Source organism: Pinus tabuliformis, chromosome 1_2, assembly GCF_031772625.1.
Source record: "Pinus tabuliformis cultivar Carrire ecotype Pingquan chromosome 1_2, CPIR1, whole genome shotgun sequence".
NCBI lineage: Eukaryota > Viridiplantae > Streptophyta > Pinopsida > Pinales > Pinaceae > Pinus > Pinus tabuliformis.
The window spans coordinates 642,040,503-642,059,527 of NC_142298.1; the positions used below are offsets into that span (position 1 = coordinate 642,040,503).

Below are 19,025 nucleotides of genomic sequence, written 5' to 3' on the forward strand. Positions count from 1 at the left end.
GTGGGGGAGGTGAACAATGTTGAATTAATATTATAATGTTTCCTTGTGTGGAGGATAGAGTATGTGCAAGAGAATTGAATTCCTTTACATAGTAAGTTTTGTGATACTATGAACGATGAGGTAATTGGTACGGTTTCATTATGTTAAACATTTACTATGTGGAGGAAAGAGTATGCACAGTAGAATTGGGGTCTTTTGCATATACGTGGGTGCTACGAGACTGACGGGGTGTAGAGGGGGCTTGTATGTTAGTGCTCTAGTCAATGATGTGAGAATTGATGCGGTTGAAGGTTTTTTTGTATCGTGTTGAACAAATATGCTATTGATATTATTAAGGACTATGTGTGGGAAAACTAGGGTTCTTTTGCATAGAAGGGGGCGCGATTTTTTTTTTTTTTCAATCCCTATGAAGGCAAAGCACTGTTCAAACAAGAAAAAATTGTGGAAGGCTTTATGGAAGGTTTATTAAAATAGGTTTTTCACAACTAGAGAAGTAGTTGTGTGAAGCTTGAGAGCCTTTTCCACACAATGGAAATTCTTTTCCGAAGGTAGTATTTTTTCCAACATTTATTTATGAACAAATGCTTAGTGCCTATGATATATGGGACCCACATTTATTAATATTAGTTTCAAATGTCAATGGCTAATGGAAGGGCATTGTTGGGTCCGAAAGTGGTTGTGTCGACGATGATGTTGTGTGGAGATGGTTGTGTGTGAGAGATTTTAGTTCATAAATGGATTTTTTAACTGTCCAACTATTATTAAAAGAAGAAAAGGGGAAAGGAAGGGAATGCTCCATGCAGGAAACCCAAGGAAAATAATACATTTCCACTCATCACCAGATTGTCAGTTGACATATTGCATGGTGATATGAATTGAAAGTGGCATCCACCCATGGTATTGTAATCAAATTATGGTATTTATCCACCTATAGAATTTACCCATGGTATTCATTCACCTATAGAATTTACCCATGGTATTTTAAGTGGCATCCACCCATGGTATTGTAAGTGGCATCCACCCATGGTATTCATTCACCCATGGTATTTACCCACCCATGGAATTTACATGTGGTATTGTAACTAGAAAATAACTATAAGTAACAAGTCACATTTTGTAAAAAGAAACATTGTCCACCATAATGGTGTTTTTATAATTATTTTGTATTTTAATAAAAAGTTTCTTGGTGGTTTTTTCTCATCTTCAATTCAATATTTTAGAACTTGGGGGCTTGCCCCCATGATCAGAGTCAATGGTATTAGGGAAGGTTATGGCTCCATGGGAATGAGGGTTTGAAGTGCAATGATGGATGAAACGCAAAGCAACAATCTTCAACAAAGTTCATACAAGTCCTACAAACTCCACATATAATTTCAGAAGGTAAAAAAAAAATAGCTCGTTTGAAAGGATTTTTTGTTAGCTTAAATGGTTTTTTTTAGAAAATGATTTTGTTTCCCGGCTTGAGAGATATGAGCAATTGAAGTTACATATGTCTGTATTGTTGCGCAAACGCACATAGTATGTGTTTTAGGAATATTTTTCTCACTCCACGGGTCATCAAAGTTCAAGTGTCTTATATCAATGGAAATATCTCTTCAATACCTCAAGTAGGACTTTTATAGAATTTCATTTGATAACATGTAGCATAAGTTATTAGCAAAGTTACAGTAAGAGATTTATAACTCAAAAACAAACAAAATAATGTGAAAGAAGCCTTTACAACATCTCATTGGATAGGAGAATATATTATACAAGCCACCATACTTTTACTAAGCAGATTGACAAACATCATGGTTATGGACCACCCACAAACCCAAGGTTATGAGTGAACCACACAACACCCTTGTCATTCAAGTCCATTTGTTAGGCCTCATATTGACAATGTATCTCTATCTTCATAAAATCATTTGTCACGGTTATGGGTCATCCACAAACCCATGCTTCATCCAAGTCTATTTGCTAGGATGAACATTGTTAGCATTACACTTGGTCATAAGCATTATAGGGTATCTCTATCCTCGTATCTTCGTTCATCACGATGATGATTTAATAACACAATGGTCCACCTTCAGTGGCTCTTCATATTCAACAAAGGCTTCTCAGGAGGGAACTTCATGCAATGGGGACCATTGCTTCTTAATGAGGGAATACTGATCTAAATGGAAAGTGGCATCCACCCATGGTATTTATCCACCCATATTATTTATGCACCAATGGTATTGTAAGTGGCGTCCAGCCATGATATTCATTCATGCATGGTATTTAACCATGGTATTGTAAGTGGCATCCACCCATGGAATTTACACATGGTATTGTAAGTGACACTCACTGATGGTATTCATTCACCCATGATATTTACTCACCCATGTAATTTAATTGTGGTATTATGACTAAAACATAGCTATAAGTAACAAGTCACATTTTTTAAAAGGACAAATTGTCCACCATAATGTAGCTTTTACAGTTATTCTCCATTTTAATAGAAAGTTTGTTAGTTCTCATCATTTTTTGGCATTTCAATTTTTTTGATTCATTTTAATAAAAAGTTTCTTAGTTCTTATCCTTTTCTAGCATTTCAATTTTTCTGACCTTGGTGGCCTCCCCCAATGATCCGGATCACATGGTGTCACAGTGGCTACAATGTTGGATCCTAGTTCAATTCATGGGCTAAAATTAAGTAGATTAAAAGTAAGTAGATTCATAGTGATAGCATAATAAAGAAAATGCATGGAAAGAGATTAGAAAGATATGTAACCATACCATCTATGATAAACAACTATCAATGGATGTGATGAATAAATTTAAGAGGAAAAGCTAGCAACATGGTTCACCAAGAAAAATCCACATTCCCAAATAAATGCATTTATAGAACATTTGATGTTGCAAAACAAAGAAGATTTCAACAAAAAGTGACATTGAATTTTGATCAGGCCTGGAAATTGACGTCTTACAAGACGTATTTTAAGTTTCAGCACGTATTTTACAATTGGTGAAATTTTTTTCACGTGAAATCTGACGTCTAAAATATATTGAGGTCTTGTCATTCTGACGTTTAATTAAAAATACAAACTGTAAAAATCTATTGTACCGGAATTTACTTGTCCCCAAAATTATTTATTATAACTAAGGTTGATTTTACAAAAATCTAATCATGGGTGATCCAATTGGATTGCTATGTACCTACGGAGTTTGGACTAGAGGGCTATGGCTAGCGTGCTATATTCTTTCAAGATTTGGTTGTTGAGAAATAATGGAACATTATGGGCATTCTTTGAAGATCTCATTGTTGAGAATTAATGGAAAACTATGGTCATTGGGCAATGGGGACTACAGGGCTATGGCACGCTGCACAACTAGATAGGGTGCTCTATTCTTTCAAGATCTGATTGTTGATGACATAATTTAATGACCTATTTACTAGCATTGGATTTCACTCTCTTGCGAAACAATTTTAGAATTTACTAGGGTCTAGTTACCACTTTCGCCATTAGAATTTACGAGGGTCCAGTTACCACTTTAGCCTTTGGCATCTAACCATATGTGGTTTGATGAATTATGTGTTTTATGGTCTTACATTTTCCTCTGTGATTTCTCTTTCTTGCTAATTGGGAAAAGCTGCAATCTTTTAATTTACACTACTGCACTGTTGAATTTGTTTTTACACTATTGCAGTGTGTGTTGAATTTCTTAGCCTCTGAATATGGCATGCTTAAAAACTGCTAGACTGGTGGTATCAGCCTGAGGTATGTACTCTTTATTTACTTATGCCGTTAGTTTATTGTAAAACCTCAAAAATGCTTACAAGTTATGTAAAATTTGATATGGTATACAGCCCTGGGAAATTTTGAAGTAAACTATTGTTAGTTTATTGTAAAACCTGAAAAATGCTGACAAGTTATGTAAAATTTGATATGGTATACAACCCTGGGGAAATTTTGAAGTAAATTATGGTGTGGTTGTTTTGATTTTGTTTTTATCCTGCAGTGTTGAATTTGTTAGCCTCTGAATATGGCATGCTTTCTCGTTCAAAACTGCTAGACTCGTGATATGTACTCTTTATTTATTGATGTCATTAGTTTATTGTAAAACCTGAAAAATACTTACAATTTATGTAAAATTTGATATGGTATACAACCCCTCAGGAAATTTTGAAGTAAATTAAGGTGTGGTTGCTTTTGAATTCATTTTTACCCCAAGTAAATTAAGGCGTGGTTTCTTTTGAATTTATTTTTACCCTACTGCAGTGTTGAATTTGTTAGCCTCTAAATATGACATGATTTCTCGTTCAAAACTACTAAATTGGTGATACTAGTGGTATCAACCTATGAGGTATGTACTCTTTATTTATTGTAAAACCTAAAAAATACATACAAGTTATGTAAAATTTGATATGGTATACAGTCCCTCAGGAAATTTTGAAGTTAAAGCGTGGTTGCTTTATTTACTTATGTAGTTAGTTATTGTAAAACTTGAAAAATACTTACAAGTTATACGTAAATTTTGATATGGTATACAACCCTTCACGAAATTTTGAAGTAAATTAAGGCGTGATTTTTTCCAACCAGCTTAGGGAGCCCCCAAAGAAATTTTGAGGTAAATTAAGGCGTGATTTCTTCCAACCAGCTTGGCGAGCAGCTAATCTATTATGTGTTTTGTAGTTTTATGTTATTTGGTAATTTTGTATTCCTTTGCTCTTCTATTATTATAAAATTCTTCTTTTACATAGTCATCGGGAACCACTAGTGCGCAAGCTAGAACTTGTCAAACATGTGAGATGTTACTCACTCTAGGAAACAACCTGTATGGACTTTGCAGGCCACCACCAGCAGTAAGCCATGACTCCCTCAACTTTGCAAGAAACCACTTATCGGAACCCACCACTCCCAATAAGTGGTACCCAACCACCACTGAATGGAAGCCACCACTCCCAAGTTCTTAGGATACTACGTGAAGGATGTTGCTACACCCTTAATATGCAAGACACCACTTGTTCACTCAAGACCCTAACCTTCAAGCTCTTTCATTGACCATGTTTCACAACATTTCATACTAGATCCACAATTTCTTCATTCAAACACTTTTGAGGTTGATTTCATAAATTTTCATACTAGACTCACATTAACCACTATGCTCATACAATCGAATGAAAGCTATAATACAACAACCAATCTGCATACAAAACTATGGAACACAATCTCAGCCACAATCAATACATCACCTCAACACAGTCAATCTCCTATGGAACTCAAACACCACAGAAACATACAATAATAATATAAACTTCACATTCAGCCATCACTGTCATACTCTAGCAGACAAACAATACATATCCAAAGACACTACAATAATAAAATCTCCAATGGAACCAGTGCAACACAAACATATTAGTAATCTAAACTCTGATCCAAAGTCTCTACTAAAGCAACTACAACAATATCCTCCTCTCCATATCAACAACATAATATTCGGAGCAATATAATTTACATCACAAACATGTTAAGCACATAGAAATACAATAACTCCATCATCCTCTAAAATATGCTTCAAATTTGAGCTCTGATATGCGCATTATCTCTGTAATACTATAGCTAACATTCTCTCTCAATCCAACCTGTATTACACACTGTCTATCAGTAATGGAAGATGAAATCAATACTCAATAATACTCCTCATCATATTTGACTTGATCACCTTCAAGAATGAAGATTAACTCAAGTCGAATTTATCTACCAAATGACATGGGCAAAAACCATAGTAAATGCCCTTGGAATTCACTAGAGTGTGCATAGAATCGAGGAAATTCAATCTAGGAGTAACGCAAGTTGTCCATTGGAAAAGTGAGTTATAACAAAGGTTTCTCTATTGTGAGTTACCCTATTTTTCAGCCCAAAACTCAATCAAACCCTAGTGAATCTGCTCCAAACATCTAACACACCTTCTCCAACACCTACCGAACTTATCCAATCCTTGAAAAGTCTCAATAACACCTCCCTGTTCTCAGTAAACCTTCCTCAACCAATCATGAGAGTCACCACATGTAAGTGTTTCTTTAACTCCATTTGTAGCTCAGCTTCATAACCATAAGACTGTAAACATCATACAAAGCATAAAACTCATACATTTGTTAACATTAATGGAAACAGTACAATGCCAATTGTGTTAAAACATTCACAAAGATATATATATATATATATATATATATATATATATATATATAATTTCCCCGTATAACTCTGTATATAAAAGAAATAGAAGCGACTGGTTTGAATGGACTATTGTGGATAAAAATAACATTGAGATGTATGTCAAAAGTAGAGAAACAAAATAAGTATAAAAATTCATGTATATATATATATATATATATATATATATAGATATATATATATATATATGACCAGTTGGATGCTTTCGTAGCCAAGTCCATAAAAGGAACTTTGAGATATACGTTGAAAATAGAAAAATAAAGCATGTGGTACGATTGTGGATGACAAGCGCTGCAAAAGGAAAATCTATATATACTTTATTCTTTGTCTGTGCTGATTGCCAGAAATAGTTAGAGCTTCACACCTCCGTTATGAAGCTCGATCAGAGAAGACAGATCGGAATTGATATTCATTACCCGCAGAAAAATGCGTAGTTGAGGAATATTATAGAATGTTACACAACTCTTCCAGGGAATCTCACTTTCTGTGAATTTGATAAACCAATGCAAAAAGACATTTTTGAGCATTGCAGAAATTATAAAACTATCTGTCAATGGCATTAGCTTTAATATAGATTTTAAGATTTTGAACTTAAAATATTGGAGCTTCCACTAAGACAAGAAAACGCTAAAGAAAAAAAAAACAAAACATCTTGTTCTAAAATCTTCAAGTAAAAGAATCTTGACAGTGAAAGATCTAACCATGAAAACAAAATAAAGAAAGTAAAGTGAAAAGAAATTTGATTTTTTTTAAATAGAGGTGAAATTTTGAATTTTTTTTAAATGGAGGTCGATCATGCGAATGGCGAGCTGATGACGGTACAGTCTGAATAAGTTTCAAAAATATAAATGGATAAAGCATAGGATCAAAGGTGATTTCGGCGAGGTATTCATCCCAGATATTTGCGATGACAGAAACGTAGGGATTCGTGCTGCAGAGGCTGCCTTTGATCCCTTCTTTGAAGAAAGAATCTTCTAAATTGTTTCTCTATTAAACGTAGGAATTCGTGCTGCATGTTTTGATATTTGATTGTTGTGAACTAGCTGTATAATGAGAAACAATATGTTGCATACTGTTAATTTCAGACCTGGAAGCAAAAACTTATTCTTAGTATGTTTTTAATGGAAGCAGGAAATAAGTGATTGTAGCTTGTTCCAATTGTGTAACTATTCTTTTGATTGTAGCTTGTTCCAATTGTGTAACTATTATTTTTCCCAGCTGAGCACAACACCCGAAGCTGGAGGTCCAAGCGAGCGCACAACGAATAATCACAAATAAGAAGCTGATAGGAAGAACATCATTGTCTGCTGGTTGAACCCTGACGATGGACTCAATAACGCCTTTCCTTTCGGATCTTGAAAACACCTGATCTCTACAATCCAAAGACTTTTCATGAAGATTACTATTATAATCACCGACCCTCAAAATGTCTATGATCCAGCGATCTACGAGTTGAAAATAATTAATATTATTTTGTATTAATGGAGAAATGGTTACACCAGTTGTAACGTATCTCTTTAATTTAGGATTTGTTCCTAGAGTTTAGGAGTTTGGTTGCAACTTCCTGATCTCTAGTAATGTACTTAATGATGTAATTGCTCATTTGATGGATGTAGAGTGTACGGAGAGAGTTCTCTTTGTTTGAGTGAAGTCTCTAGGTGCAGTACTCACCTGTGAGCTGCAACTCCTTTTGCAATTCAAGTCTAATTTTTATCTTGGTATCAGAGCACAGAGTAGGGATAACCTTAATTTTTTTTAGGATGCATCATTGATTACAGCACTGTAGTGGCGGTGGAGTGTATAGAAGCATTCGTAGAATTAGGTGGACTGCAGTAACACCTGAAAACAGGTCTCAGATGACTGATCATCTTTGAGCGGAAAATAGGGTTGGCGCGGTTTCGTTGCAAACAGTCGCGCCATTTTTGAGCGGAACAAAGGGTTGGCATGATTTATTAAGAAAAAGTAGTGCCATTTGGCATGGTTTTGAGAGATATAGTCACGCCAGTGCGCCAGAAAGTGCTATTGGCGCGGAAAATCAAGCCTTAATCGCGCCAATTTCGTAAGATGCATCGCTTTTTTTTTGGCGCGAGTATTTCGCCGTCGAGAAGCACCAGCCTCTTTCTCTTTGGAAAATCTGTAATTTTTTTGCAGATCGATTTTTCTCGGTGGTGGCGCATTGGAGTTCCTGATTTGTTTGGTGGCAGCAGATCGGATTTGCCCAATGGTGGCGCATTGGAGTTCCTGATCTGTTCGGTGGTAGCAAATCATATTTGCCCGGTGGTAGCGCATTAGAGTTCCTGATCTACTCGGTGGCAGCAGATCAGATTTTCCCAGTGGTGGTGCGTTGGAGTTCCTGATCTACGCGGTGGCAGCAGATCGGATTTACCTGGTGGTGGCACATTGGAGTTCCTGATCTGTTCGGTGGCAGCAGATCGGATTTGCCCGGTGGTGGCGCATTGGAGTTCCTGATCTGTTTGGTGGTAGTAGATCGGATTTGCTCAGTGGCGGTGCATTGGAGTTCCTAATCTGTTCTGTGGTAGCAGATCGGATTTGCCCGGTGGTGGCACATTGGAGTTCCTAATCTGTTTGGTGACAGCAGATCGGACTTTCCCCGTGGTGGCTCATTGCAGACTTATGCATTAGAGGATCTGAAATTTTATCAGTCCAATATGAATAATAGTGATGAGTACTCTCTTAAGCCGGAAAAGACGTGGTCTATTACCAGGCCAGTAGATTATTTGCTCAGGGAGCAGCGGCTACTCTTTATTTTGATAGGAATCGCCATCGCATCGACTTTCTTTATCCTTCAGCCTGGTTTTTTGGCTTCTAATGTTAATGAAAATGGAAGGTTTCATCGCAAATAGTCGCGCCATTTTTGAGCAGAACGAAGGGTTGGCGTGATTTATTAAGAAACATTAGTGCAATTTGGCGTGGTTTTGAGAGATATAGTCACGCCAGTGCGCCAGAAAGTGCTATTGGCGTGGAAAATCAGGCCTTAATCGCGCCAATTTCATAAGATGAATCGCTTTTTTTTTCAGCGCGACTATTTCGCCGTCGAGAAGCACCAACCTCTTTCTCTTTGGAAAATCTGTAATTTTTTTGCAAATCGATTTTGCTCGGTGGTGGCGCATTGGAGTTCCTGATCTGTTCACTGGTAGCAGATCGGATTTGCCCGGTGGTGGCGCATTGGAGTTCCTGATCTGTTCGGTGGTAGCAGATCGGATTTGCCCGGTGGTAGCGCATTGGAGTTCCTGATCTACTCGGTGGCAGCAGATCTGATTTGCCCAGTGGTGGTGCATTGGAGTTCCTGATCTACTCGGTGGCAGCAGATCGGATTTACCCGGTGGTGGTGCATTAGAGTTCTTGATCTGTTCAGTGGCAGCAGATCAGATTTGCCCGGTGGTGGCGCATTGGAGTTCCTCATCTGTTTGGTGGTAGCAGATCGGATTTGCCCGGTGGCGGCGCATTGGAGTTCCTAATCTATTCGGTGGTAGCAGAACAAATTTGCCCGGTGGTGGCGCATTGGAGTTCCTGATCTGTTTGGTGGCAGTAGATCGGAATTTCCCAGTGGTGGCTCATTGCAGACTTATTCATTAGAGGATCAGAAATTTTATCAGTCCAATATGAATAACAGTGATGAGTACTCTCTTAAGCCAGAAAAGACATGGTCTATTATCAGGCCAGTAGATTATTTGCTCAGGGAGCAGCAGCTGCTGTTTATTTTGATAGGAATCGCCATCGCATCGACTATCTTTACCTTCAGCCTGGTTTTTTGTTTTCTAATGTTAATGAAAATAGAAGGTTTGTGCCCGAAAAACCTCATCGAGTTGTTTATGAGATGCTTGTTTCTCGGTTTGCGCAGTATCATTCAGGTTCGATGGTGAATTCGGGGGCTAAAGTGCCCTAGGTTTGAAGAGAAAGTCCCTGTGAGTTGTCGTGACGCGTGGAGCTGGCTTTGTTGGCAGTCATCTACATGACAGGCTCATGGCAAGGGGCAACAGTGTTATTGTTGTCGACAATTTCTTCACAGGAAGGAAGGAGAATGTTTTGCATCATTTTGGCAATCCGATTGAACGGATAAGGCATGATGTTGTGGAACCCTTATTTTTGGAGGCTTGCCCCACTTCGCCTGTGCATTACAAACACAATCCTGTGAAGAATGTCAAAACTAATGATGTGGGAATCTTGAACATATCCAGACTTGCCAAGCATGTTGGGGCAAATGTTGAGGTTTGGATTGCTCAAATTTTCAATACATATGGTCCGCGAATGTGCCATGATGATGGTCGGGTTGCAAGTAATTTTGTTGCTCATGCTTGGCGCAAGGAGCCTTTGACAGTCTATGGAAATGGGGAACAAACACGAAGCTTCCAGTTCATTTCTGATCTGGTTGAAGGCCTTATGCAACTTATGGAGGGCGAACATGTTGGTCCTTTCAATCTTGGGAATCCTGGGGAATTTACAATGTTAGAACTAGAACAAGTTGAAGAAGGAAAGGATGACTCTAACAGTGATTGGGACATTCCATTGCTAATGGAAGAAAACAGTAAGGAAGATGAAGAGCAAGAGCAGAAACAAGAAGAAGAAGTAACAGGAAATGTAATCAATAATGCAAGCCCAGAAAAGGCTGAAATAGACAGATTTGAGGTAAGTCCCCTACCAAGGAGATCAAGTAGGAATACTCGATTACCTTATAAATTGAAAGACTATGCATTAATGTCAAAGTTTTTGAACATTGTAGAACCTGCAAATTATGAGGAAGCAAGTAAATCTGATGCATGGAGGGCTGCAATGTATGAGGAAATAGATACAATAAATAGAAACCATACTTGGTATTTGGTTGAATTGCCTGAAGGTAAAACCCCCATAGTATGAAAATGGTTGTATAAACCAAAAATAAATGCAGATGGGAGTATAGAAAAACTTAAAGCTAGACTGGTAGCAAAGGGTTACTCACAACAAGAGGGAATAGATTTCAATGACACCTTTGCTCCTGTAGCCAAATTAAACACCATTAGAATGCTAATTTCCTTAGCAACAAAACACAAATGGCATCTACACCAGCTAGACGTTAAGTCTGCATTTATGAATGGTGACTTGAAGGAAGAAATTTATTTAGTATAGCCTGAAGGTTTCGTGAAAAAGGAGCAGGAACATCTTGTGTGTAAATTGAAAAAGGTACTTTATGGTTTAAAACAGGCACCCAGGTTGTGGTATGAGAAAATTGACTCATTTTTTGTACAGCATGGCTTTCGTAGGAGCTTGAATGATACAAATCTGTATACCAAGTTTAATAAACAGAGGAAAATTATTTTGATTTCTTTGTATGTAGATGATATGATCATAACAGGCAATGCTAACAATCTGATCAAAGAAATCAGATGTCAAAAGTGTATGAGATGGAAAGACATCGGAAACCTTCATTATTGCTTGGGATTGGAGGTATGGAAAGACTCTAGACAAACCTTTCTTACTAAAGGGAAGTATGCCATAAGCTTGCTGGAAAGGTTCGAAATGGAGCAGTGCAGATCAACAGCAACACCATTACAGCAGAACTTAAAGTTGACTAGTGACGACGGTACTAAAGAGGTGGATGCAACCATGTACAGACAGCTAGTTGGCAGTTTGATATATCTGACTACAACTAGACCAGATTTGGCATATTCTGTTAATGTGTTGAGCCAGTTCATGTCAAAACCACTCGAAAGTCACTGGGTCGCAGCAAAAAGTGTGTTGAGGTATCTTAGTGGTACTACTAATTATGGCATTTTGTACACTGACACTTCTGATGTTATTCTAGCAGGTTTTTTCAGATTCCAATTAGGTAGGTAACTTGGATGATCGAAGATCTATCACAGGTTATGCATTCAGCATTGGATCCAGGGTCATAGCATGGAGCAACAAAAGGCAGAGCACTGTAGCTCTGCTTCATCGAGACAAACTACTGTCAAAAGAGATATGTGTTGAATATTGTAAAACTTGTGATAACATGGCTGATATTTTTACTAAGCCTCTTGGGCGTGTAAAGTTTGAATTGTTTAGAGGGATGTTAGGAGTTCAGGATAATCCTCTCTCCATTAAGGGGGGGAGTTGAAAATAATTAATATTATTTTGTATTAATGGAGAAATGGTTACACCAGTTGTAATGTATCTCCTTAATTTAGGATTTGTTCCTAGAGTTTATGAGTTTGAGTGCAGTCTCCAGGTGAAATACTCACCTGTGAGGTGCAACTCCTTCTTTTTCAATTCAAGTCTGATTTTTATCTCTACGTAAAACAATAGCGCTCGACCAATGAATTTCTCTTCATTCGCAACCTTCGAATAAAGGCGATTATCTGTCCAAAATAATCAAACAGCAGTGTCCACAGATCATTTATCCACGAGGCCTCACAACTTTCCACAGAAATGCCTTCGTTTAGTTGATATCTTGTTTCAAAAAGACCCATTAGTATCCTCATAGAAATAGCCTCAATGCAGTTGTTTACAATACGCATTTCTTCAGACAAGGGATGAAATTTTTTATAGTTTTAGAGAAATTCAAGCTCGTCTTCCTGGTTTCTTTTAGTATTACTTGATTGAAATAAAACTAACTTTGTTTGCAAAGATAACCTTTGCAATACTCTTTTGTCATATCCAAAAACTCAGTTGTGCATCTTAGAGTAGCAATGTTGAAAGGATTCATGAGGATTGAGGAACCATAACAGTAAGCTTCTATCATTTCAAAAAATTTTGTCCTGCCGGGGAAGGCTTGTGGGAGATAAATCTCATTCCCTTCCATTAGTTGCCGCTTCAAGGAATTTCTTCTTGAAACCAAGGGAAACTAGCCATTCAAAACAATAACAAAAGATAAGGACGTTAAAATCTTTTGTTTCCAGCATTACAAAAAGTTAGTGTTCAGAACAACTTAATGAAATTGAAATTCAGTCCATTTTGAGCTGAAAATAAACTTGTGAATCTTGAAACTGTGCCGTTTATCGTACACTATAACAATTATTCTAAACCCTGTGGTTTCACCCCATGACCAGACGCTTCGTCGTAGAATATCTTCATTAACTACATATGAAGTGTCATAATGGTCGTTTTTGAGTAAAATGTAGGCGCCACCATTGGGGAAAGCCAGATTCTTGCCATTGTGGCCTGTGTTATTAATCGCATCCCCTAAAGAGTTTGATGAACAATGGTTTCTTCATCATCTTCATATATGGTATCCACAACACCAACTCGCCAATGGATTAAAAATCCTCACGGGAGATGATCATATCGTCCATGGCAACTGATGGCAATAAATCTTTTAAAAACATACAAAATCTTGGAGAAGCATGGTTGGAATATGCAGGGGCCTTTCACGTCGTTGGAATTTTGTTTTGGTGGAAAAATTCTTATAATCCTATTTTGCTCTGAATGCAGCCACATAGCAATTTCAAAGCTTATTCTAGTTGGTTGTGATTGCATGTAGGTTGCATCAGGATTGACATGGAAAACAGAGTTAAATGAATGAATTGAGCCACTCCCTCACACCTCTCATTATCATGTATTTATGGCGTTTGTGCACCTATTGAATGTCATATCGTTCCCCTGCAATGATTTTATTTCACTTGTTTAGACATGGTCCCTTATTCTGAGTCCTAACCATTTTTTTTGCACGCAAAGATAGATTAACTAGATTTACAAGGTATCTGATATTCATATGTAGGCTATGTGGGTGAATATGCAGTTAAGTAACTCCCGAAATTCGTGACAGGTCAAGTCTACCCGCTAGACTTCGCTGACATTTGCGACTGTGACTATATATTGGAAATTTCATTAGTTTAATGGGAAAGGGTATAAATGACGTTTTGATAAAAATATCAACCGTCAATAATATTTTTTGCACAACTACAAACACATTGAGAGAAACGGTCATTAAAAAATTATGAACGTCAAATATGGAAAAAATGCCCTATGATGGGCAAAATTCCCGTCAAATGCGAGAATCTCCCATGGACAATCATTTCCACGAGTAACAGCATGTCCATCAGACTTGTGGACATATAATAAAAAGAAAAGAAAGAAAACATGTTTATATATATATATATATATATATATATATATATATATATATATATATATATATATATATATATATAGATATATATAGCATGTTTATAATAAAACTATGTTTATATATCAAAAAGTAAATTTGATATATATAAATATTTTGAGAAATTAAAAAGAAATTTTGATTTACAGATAAATAAAAACTAATGAAAGGGAGCCCTAAAAATTACTAATGAAAAAGAGCCATTAGCCTACCAAACTTGGAGTTTCTTAGGTTGTTTAAGCTGTAAACGATTTGACTATTCGAGTAAATAACATGAATAAATAAGATGTGGTGTAATAGTTAAGTGGGGATATTTTGCCTTTACAAATTTTATGGTCTATAAACAAGACTATATATACTTGAGAGCGACTCCAAAAAAAATTACTTTAATTGAAAAAAAAACAAAAATAATAAAAAATACAAAAATAACCAACATAATAATTTTTTTTCATAAAATCTCACATAATAATATGTACGCATAGCGACAATCAATCTAGTTGTATTGTAATTTACAAATACAATCAATCCACTGAACTTAAATATCAATGTAGAGCAAAACAATGGTTGGGATGAATTATGCCATTCTTGATATCTATGCGATTCTTGATATTTGAAGCTGAGAGTCCTGACACTAGTTTTTTTTTAATTTTCCACGGGATAATATGCAAAGAAAATAATGCGAACATTATTTCCATCTTCTGTTTCCATAAAAATTGAATTCATAGAAGATGGAAATGATGAACACAATATTTACTACTGCTGCACTTTTCATGATCATCACAACGTTTCTTTCATGCATAGTTTCAGCACCTTCAAACCAAATCGTGTCTTTCAGTAGAGCACATGTAACAATTATATGACAATTTTATAAAAAAGATTTACAAAATACATCAATAAAAAAAAATTAGTTACATTAACATACAACTATTAGGCATTATGTAATGACCGCTGGTAACAAACGGATACACATAAATATCATTTAAATTTACTTATGGAATCCGGATAGTCTTATATGTCAATATATGTTAAATTAAATGAACAGGTGAGGAAATCTAGATGGGGACCCTCCTACTTAATTGTGCACATTTATTTAGGGCATATTATGTTGTATTGGCTCTTGTACGTGGTAACATGAAATGAGCAGTTGGACCCTGGGACAATACTCGTGTTCGACCTCGCCATCTATTTCATTCTACCACCGTTGATCTTAACCTGGAAATCTGACAACAAAGTAAGGGTAGGGTTTGGTCCTCTAACCAATTTTTTGCACTCAAGCCTTGGAGGTTTAATTGTTACGGTTGCTCCTGTGTCTCATAGAGCCCTGGCAATCTGACGACGAAGTAAGGGTAGGGTTTGTTCCTCTAACCAACTCTTTGCACCCAAGACTTGGAGGTTTAATTGTTACGATTGCTCCTGCGTCTCGCACTGCTCTGCGATGGCCAGGTCTGTCAAAAGCCACCAACAGTATGCTGCGTTATCTATGGTTTGAAATAATAGAGACATTTGAATTTGTGGTTTGAAACAATAGAGACAGTTGAACCTACTGGCGCAGGTATGCCATAGAGATTGGTAGACAGTGAGTTTCATTCGCTCAGTTTTGAGGGTTTGACGTTTGTATGGGGTTTCTACCTTAAACTTGTTCTAAAGGTCCATCACTATTATACATAGATGGCCCAAGAGGTTTGGGAGGTCATCGGAGACAAAAAGCACCATGAACCATTTGAAAAAGGTAACCCTTTCGCAGCGAAATTTCATTGCAACAGTTTTCATTCCAGTCTCTATTTAGATAAGGTTTTTCTTCTAATCCATTTTTTTTTCACTAAGCTTTTTAATTCGTAACTGAGTCCAATCGTTGGTCTACAGGTAGGCAATTCACCGACGATATGTTCTTAAATCAGGTAAGAACCCTCCTAGAGTATCATTCTGCTTATGTATATGAATGAAAGGTTCTAGCTCAATTTGTATCTACTGATTTTCGACCTCTATTACAGGTACGCTTATTCTCAGAAGGTTTGAAGTTCAAGACCATGTCCATTAAACCCTTAATATCTCACAGTGTCCTGGTTGATTTACACGTTGGAGCTAAATCTTTTGTTGTTACTGTTCTGGGCTTAGTTGTTTAAGGGTTTCTTTGGAGGGTTTTCTCCTTATAAACGGGTTTAAGTTATTAATATATATACTAGTTTCTTTTGCTTTGTCTGGTCATATGACAAGCTCCAACTGTCAATAGTTCCTTTTTTTGAAATGTAAAGCTATGTGAGTTGAATATTTATACTTGGCAATTGTCAGTAGTTTGTTTAAGAAGGACTATGAAATTGTTTCCATTTTGATTTGAAGGATGGATTGTAATAACTTTCTTAATTATTTGAAGGAGAGGCCAAGAATGCCTATATTTGGCTTTTCTGATAGCATCGACCGCTTCATCGATTGCTCCTAGTTTAGGAATACACGCTTTCAGTTTATTACTGTGTTAATATGAAGTAAATACATTGTTCCCAATTTCCTTGTGGATCGATATCCTGCGACAGTTATGCAACATTTATGTTATGTAAACTGTACTTAATCAGTTGTGATAGTTTATTGCCAAAAATTCTTGTAGTGTTACCTACTATTCATTATATAGTGATTATTCATTATGTACAACCTTTGATGATAAGCTCTACCAAAGGTTTCACTGTCGTGTTATGGTTAGCTGTTTTGCTTAACTCAGAATAGGGAATTGTTTAGTATTTGGATGAAATTTAATCTTCTGTTCTACTAATATTTATGGTTAATATGAAGTTTTCCAGAAAGGATATTTACGATTCCCTTTATTTTAATGATAAGTTATATTCACAATGATACTTTCTAGGATTTATATTAGCATATTCCTATTTCTACTCTGTAAAACAAATAATTATGTTGTAACCGTTCAATTAATCCATTATCAATTAAGCATTAGCGTAAGCTCCATGATTATTAGTTCAGAAGTAAGCCTTCTATCCTACTTATTTGTTTAACCTACAAGTCAATAATAATATCTACAGTCCAATATTAAATCTTTAGAAGCTTTCTATCTTACTTATCTGTTAACCTGCAATGAAAATATATTTCGGAAAGTCTCCCATCCCAGCCACGAGTCTAAAAATCACATCCAGACTCTCCCTCGAGCACTTTCTATCTTTCACACTGGATTATATCCAGTTACAGTCAGTAGCTCCTCTTCCCCTCTCTATATTTTTCTTTCCAGGAAAAGGGTAACTATTTCTTGGTAACCGTTTCTTTTAATTAAACAAAACAGTTTTATTCTTGTTAAAGTATCATTACCAATAATTTAGGTAATGACAATATATCTTTCTTGGCCACTCAGTCAGTTAAGCGATGAATTTATGCAATTCTCCATGCTACCTAAATAGAATTTCCTGAGCTCCCTCCCAATTCAATTAAGAGGATGTCTTTTTTTATCAGGTAAGAGCAGGACCTTCTATTAAGCTTAGCTAAAATACATAATTTACAAGAAACCGCACCCGCTCTGTGAGAGTTCAACAGTTAGCAGGGCAGGCCGAACCAAACCAATTACCCAAAACCAAGAGAAACCTAAACAGGAAAACCGAGGAGAACCGCCAGACAGTTAAGGCACAAGGCCATCTTATAGTGCTGTTGTGCAACAAATGAAACTAGAAATCCTTGGAGAACCAGTCCATCGAACCGGAGGTCACAAAAGGCCACAAATGACTCGTCGTGGGTCCACAAGAGGTCTCACCACATGCTAAGCTGAAAACTATCAAATGGACTCGACGAAAATTAAAAGCATACCACTCTAATATTTTTTCAGGTCTGACCAACTAGCATAAACAAATCCCCACCGTTGATTAACTGACTAAGATCCAACGGTCTTCGTGAATATTGGGAGGTCGAGAAGCGCGAGAGTTAACTGCCCGATGAGGGCAGTTTTCTCTCACCTCACCCTGCCATGCGTGGAATCAGATCCAATCTCAAAAATACCATAAACCATTCGGACCCCGCCCGATATACCACTTTTGGTTTTGGAATGGTTGTTGCGCGGAAAAACCAAACACTTCCTTTTGCCACGTGTTGTCCTTCAATTCCGTCCCGCGAGCAGATCTTGAGCCAATCCCGTCCACCTAAATTCTCAGTCAAACACCAACTAAGCAAAACAAAAATGGAAACCTCATCCTGTGGTGCTATCCGAATCAGTCCTTTCATCATTCAATCAAAAGAATTCCAGACTATGGGCAACAGTCGAACCAAGGCGGGTTAGACCGTGTGGGGTTCTCCATCCACCCGCTGGTCTTCTGAGTCCCTTTGATCTATCCTATTAGTCCATAGTTCCATATCCTGGGTTGCCTGACTGAGACAGTCCTCCCATAATTTGCCTGGAGGTAACAAGTCCCAAGCATACCTAGAATCCCTGTCCCGATTGGTGACTCCTTCATTTGCCAAACGATCCGCTAACATATTAGCTTTCATTTTCACATGAATAAATCTGATAGTTTTAAGGAGGTGAGAGTACATGCGGTAAAAAACCCGCAGAAGCTTCCATTGCTTCGACACTTTATCTGGAGAGGCTCCATTGCTGATTTTCTTAACCGCTTTAATAATTAATTCCAAATCCACTTCAATTATAAAATTGTGTGAACTTGAATCCACCAGGATTTTGAAGAATTTCTCTTATGCCATGAGCTTAGCCATGTTATTAGTGGCCTTCCCCAAGTGGGCATGGAAGATTTTATGTATTTGTC

At 37.0% G+C, this 19,025-nt stretch overlaps 2 pseudogenes; both read left to right on the forward strand.

Annotated features, from left to right (window-relative positions):
* LOC149207289 (UDP-glucuronic acid decarboxylase 2-like) overlaps positions 1-9,067 on the forward strand; it is a 34,293-nt pseudogene extending 25,226 nt beyond the window's left edge.
* Positions 9,068-9,867: 800 nt separating this feature from the next.
* LOC149207290 (UDP-glucuronic acid decarboxylase 2 pseudogene) lies at positions 9,868-16,406 on the forward strand (annotated as a pseudogene).
* The last annotated feature ends 2,619 nt before the right edge of the window (positions 16,407-19,025 follow it).